This window comes from Asparagus officinalis, chromosome 2 (assembly GCF_001876935.1).
Source record: "Asparagus officinalis chromosome 2, Aspof.V1, whole genome shotgun sequence".
Taxonomy (NCBI): Eukaryota; Viridiplantae; Streptophyta; class Magnoliopsida; order Asparagales; family Asparagaceae; genus Asparagus; species Asparagus officinalis.
This window is the reverse complement of record NC_033795.1, coordinates 78,060,770-78,066,750: the sequence shown is the minus strand read 5'-3', so window position 1 is coordinate 78,066,750 and position 5,981 is coordinate 78,060,770.

Below are 5,981 nucleotides of genomic sequence, written 5' to 3'. Positions count from 1 at the left end.
TGGAGGGTAGCCGTAGCCCAGATGGTACCACACGCAGGCGCATTCAATATCAAATCTATAACAAGATGGGACACATGGCGATTAATTGCTACAATCGCAACAACCACACCGATTTTCCTACGCATCCTCCACCTCCAAGAAACAATCATCGCTCATCTGACCATCAGGCTGAGCACTCTACACACTATGCTTCCCCGTCCTCTCTTACATACCCCGCCTGGTACTTTGACACGGGCGCTACAGATCATGTCTCTAATGACCTCAACCGATTGACTATTTCAGACGATTATCACGGGGATGACAAACTCTCTGCTGGTAACGATAATCAATTGCTTATTTCTCATTCTGGCTCTACTATTTTGCCTACAAAGTCTATGTCTGTCAATTTAAAGAATATTCTTATTATGACTGATCTCACCAAAAACCTACTTAGCGTCTCAAAACTAAATTGAGATAACAACACCTACATGATTTTCTATCCTGATCATTGTGTTGTCAAGAATTTGCAGGGCAACACGATCCTCCACGGAACCGTTCATCACAGCCTCTACCGCCTCCATCAGCCATGACCACACCAACCTCCACCCTCCATCCACTTCGGTTCTCGCACCTCCCTACTTGGTTGGCATCGTTGTCTAGCTCATCCTCATGAACACATCCTTCGTCGTCTAGTTTCTCAGTTTCAACTTCTTGTCAGCTTCAATAAATTTCCATGTGTCTGTGATGGCTGTCAGTTAGGCAAGAGTCATCGTTTTCATCTTCTAAGTTCTCATGTTAGGCAAGAGTCATTGTCTGCACTACCGTCAGTTTGTGTTGCCAACTCTACAGAATGGATGTTGGATTCGGGTGCTTCATACCACGTTTGACCTAGGAGGGATTGGTTCTCCAGCTTTCAGAAGATGGAAAGAGAGGATGTTGTGCTCATGGGTAATGGACATGCATGCTCTATTGGTGCTATTGGTACTGTTCGGATTAAGATAAGTGACGGGATGGTGCGAGAGTTGAATGAAGTGAGGTTCATTCTGCAGTTGTCGAAGAACATCATTTCACTAGGAGCTTTGGTGGCATCGGCTATAAAGTGACCTTGGTGGATGCACGTTTGAAGGTCACATTGGGATCCATGATTGTGATGAAGGGCGTCAGAAGGAGCAATTTGTATTATTTGCTCGGAAGCACGGCGATTGATAGGGAGATGACGACTTCATCATATTCAGCTAGACTGTGGCGTTGTTTGATGCTGGGTTATTTGATTGGTAATACCGTGCATAGGTTATTGAGGAGTGCTTTGACCTACAGTTTGAAGTCCTGTGAACTCATTGGTATGAGCAAGAAGACCGAGGTGGAGTTGGGCACTTCTATCCATCATTCGAGGGGTCTTCTGAGGGGTGTTCATTCAGGCATTCGGGGGCCTTCCAAAGCAGCATCATTGGGAGGTAATAGGTATGTGGTTTCCGCAGTTGGGGATTGCTCTAGGCATTGGTGGGTTGCAACCAAGTTCCGTTGGTGTGAAGTCCTTGAAGCTCACAACAAATTGAGGAAGTGTATTGGCAGAAAGGTGAAGGTACTTCAGTCTGATGTTAGAGGGAGGTACAAGAGGGACCTATATCTGCATTTGTGCTGAGCTCATGGTAATAGGAGACACTTTATTGGTGTGGAAACTTTGAGGCAACGTGATGAGATGGCAGATTTGGGGAGCTGTTCCTTTCTGGAGAAGGATCGGCGTTTGATGTCGAGCATTGGCATTGATGTGCGGGCTACGACATGTTTGGGTCATCTTATGTATAGGTTGCCAACTGCTGCATGTAGAGATTTTGGATCTGGTGGAGCTGCTTTAGATTTTGGGTTACGTCGGATGTTTAGTTACCCAGCACTTGGTCACATCGTGGATGTGAGATTTGATCCGATAGCACATTTGGGATTCAGAGACATGTTTGATTATCAGGTATTGGCTTCTGACTTTGTTCTGAGCAGGTATGTCACGTTTGACTCTTGTCAGGTGGAGAGTGGTGATCAGATCATTAGGACATCACAGTGGGTGGAGAGTGATGCTACTCCACGTTGGGTGGAAACTTCAGATCATACTGTATCATTTGGGATTCCAGCTGATGTGACACAGATTGGGAATCGTGTTGATTTGGATGCAGATGATCGGTTAATTGATTCGAGTGCAGCTGATAGATGTAGTCTGGATATGGCCATTGGTTCATCTCAGGTGGAGGTGTTTGGATTGTTTCAGTTTGGGGCCATTGGAGGTGCTATCAACCGTAGACTTGATCGTGATGTTGGAGAAGGGTTGCGAACTCTTCTAGTGGATTGAGGCCTTTGGAGGCCGTTTGGATGAACTACGTTCGGCTTGATTCCTTGGGCAAGAGGATACGTAGGCAGTCTTTATGATGCAGCCGGTTTGGATTAGTTGATGGGGGTGAGATTGTTTGGACTCTCGTTCGGGTTCTAGACTTGTTGCGGATTGAGTTCGTACTGGACACAACAAGTGGAACATTTGGTTGCTTTGGTATCGGCTCAGTTTTGGTAGAAAATTTCGCCGAGGTGGAGAATTGTGAAAAGCGGGGGCCCACCTAAACTCAACCAACGCGTTCATGAGACGCGCTATCACGTGCCCACGCGGAACGCGGAAGCAAGCGGCACAAGCGGGCGGATTTTTTTTGAGATGGCCCACCCGAGTCTTTATTTGTTCGTGCTCTATAAATGCACGTTGATTAACCTAGTTTTTAAAGCAAGGCAGGAGTTTTCTTCAGAGCCGCCAACGAAGAAAAAGCAAAGGACTTGAGCGTGATTTGTTTGCGGCTGCAGAAGAGAAGAGGGCTGGGTGCTTTTGTGCGGCTGCAGAGAAAAAGCAGAGCAGGGATTTGTTTATTTGTTTTGCTGCTGCAAGTGGAAAAACACAGAGTGCAAGGGTTTGTGAGAGGTGTTTTTCGGCTGTGAGTTTCTTGTGGTTTGCGGTTGAATTTTGTGCATCCTTTTGAGAGAGATTTTGTGTGAGGGATTTGAGAGTTTGTTTGAGGGTTTAGATTGAGTGATTGTAAACCCAATTGTATCTCTCTCTCTAATAGTAGATCTCCCCCTCCTTGCCCCGTGGACGTAGGCAGTTTGCCGAACCACGTAAAAATTTGTGTTCTTGCCGTGATTTGTAATAGCTTGTAGGTTCCCTCGACGCGCAGTCCTAGAGCTGACGAGAGGAAGAGCTGATATCTCACTTTGATGAGATATCTGGCTTTCGGTTCTTGTTTCCTTTGAGAAACGAGAATTCCGTTGTGATCTAATCTCTTATTGTGCACTTTGCGCACCGGAGGTGCTGCCGAAATTTCCGCTGCGCACAACAATTTCATGGCCTCTGCACCTGTCTGGTGAATTCATAGTCAAATTATTCTACAGTTCCTTATCAGTGGAGGATGTTCAAATTCCATGTTCTCCTTTATATGTTAATCTTCTGTTCCATTCAAAGTGAAAATTTTCTTTTGGATCTTATCCAAAAGGAAACTGTAAACTAGAGCAATGCTAGCAGTAAAGGGTTGGACAGGAGTTACCCTATGCCCATTTTGTCAATCAGAGGAAGAGACTGATTCTCACCTTCTTTATTCATGCTCCTTTACCAAATCAATCTGGGATCATTACACTCCTAATTTTTCGTCAGTAATCTGGCCTGCAAATTTGATTCACTTCTGGAATCAAAGTGTAGCTTCATTCTAGACAATAAGCAAAAGAGACTTTGGAAGGTGTTATTCCCAACCTTTTGCTGGTGTATATGGAGGAGTCATAACAATCTCATCCCCATGCCACACTTGATCGCTTCTATCATGGCATCTCACGATCTGTTCTGGTCAGGGAGCATAGGCTCAAAGAAGGCGGACGCTATCAACTTCATTGCCAAGGGTCAGGGACTAGAAGCTCTGCTATGCAGCCCCCTCCAACTTTGATCAGCAGAATCCTCAGCAGCCTCCAAACTCTTAGGCTCCTTTCGAAGCTCTGTTCAGACATGTCTGTTTTGATACTTGTTGTTTATTCTAAAATACTATGTTTATGCTTAGGTTGGATGTGCCAACCAATACTCTGTTTTTGTTGAGTGTGCCAACATTGCTTTATTTGGGTTTGTGTCCCCCCTGGCTGGTAATTTTGGCTTTGATTAGTAAGGTCGTGGAGGTTACGATAAGGTCCGCTCCCTCGGCTCCCTCCTTGATCAATGCCCTTACCTCCATGGATTATTTCCAGATCCTGTATATATTATAATTAATGAATGAACACGGCTACCTGCCCTGTTTCCTTTCTCAAAGAAAACATATTTAACTGGTACAGGAACTCATATTTGAGGTTTTAAGTTCAAGTTTGAAATAACTTAAACAAAAGTACACAACTAGATAGACATGACAAAAAGTTAGTTAAATAATTTGAGGGAATAAACTAGCAATTTCAATAATTTGAGGGACTAATTTCAAAATAATATCAAGAAAAACCTAACTTTAAGGGAGGATAGGACTTTAATCAGCTCCTCCGTTAATGCTCTCTGAGCCAACTGACCCACAATGGTGTCTATTTCTAGGAGAAAAAGAAGGAGATGTTTTCTGTAAAGCTTCCCTTGTCTAGCAAGCCCTCATCCTTGGTGTGTCTTTTCCTCCCTTTTCCTTTTACAATATTAAAAGCTATTGTTCATCAGAGTAAAGAGTAATGGCCTTTCTGCTTATAAGATAAACATTTGCTTGATTCATGAATCATGATTGATTTCTTTGTCTTCAACCTTCTCTGCATTGAAAAAGGGTTGAAAACATTTTGAATGCACCAATAAATTATGAAGGCCCCACTTCAATTATATTACTAGAGAAAATGTGATAGTACTGCTAACTAAACTTTAATTATGCTAGCAAGCCAATAAGAAAGAGCCCATGGGAGATCATAATAAAAGAATTGAAGTTAAGATCCTTTTACATCTAATTTTACTGATGGAGGTGGCATCATATCACATGAATTCTTTAGAACTGTGCATCTTTTTGTAGGTTTTGGAGCATCTCTGAACTCTTCTTAGGACAAGGAAAGAGTTAAAATTTGAGTGTCCTTTTAAACTTTGATCACACACTTCTCATTGGACAGAGAGAAAAAGACGAGATTTACAACATGAGATCGGTAATTAATTCTTAAGTTTATTGTGCATTTGTCTTTAAAATCCTTGCCAAAAACTCTATTAGAAAGATACAAGTAACAAAGATAAGTATCATCTCACATGCTTTATTAGTTGATCAGTTTCATTGATTAACTTTAAGAGAATGAAATCATATATTGTCCTTAAGTAAAGAAATCTAGCTTTATCCTCAAATGCATGCATGGACATGCTTTGTTCGTTTCTTACTCACATGTGCACATCTAGAACTGTGCAAGAAGGAAGAGGGAGTGTGTGGCCTACAATGAGACATGATAAACAACTTGTAATGAATCTCACTCTCTCTCTCTCTCTCTCTCTCTCTCTCTCTCTCTCTCTCTCTGTTTGTGTTGATGCACTTGACTACATTACTTCACACTTGAATAGAAGGAGGACTCATGTGCATGAAGCTTCCAAAAAAAAAACTACTAAAACTATCACCTGATGCAGCTCACTAAGCTTTAGGCTAACCCTGAACCTGCCTTGTCTTGTCTTTGTATTTTCCACATGGTGCCACATGAAACAACTGGCATCATGCTCCCCCTCTTTTATCTTCGCTCTTTGTATGCATAGGTTGCTTCTTCACAAAGGTTGTAGCAATGTATGTTAGGTAACTACATTTTTGGTGTTAGGGTCAGTGATCACAATCATTACATCTTTGTTTGCAAGAAGACAAGGAATTAAGATTAGAGAATCTGTGTTGTTGATCTGCTGATCACATGCGCAGATATTCTTTTCACATCTATCAGAGCAATCCCGGTTCAATACCAATATGTAAATCTAAGTTAATACTAATATGTGAATTTAAGTTTATGATAAGAAGAACGTTCAAATT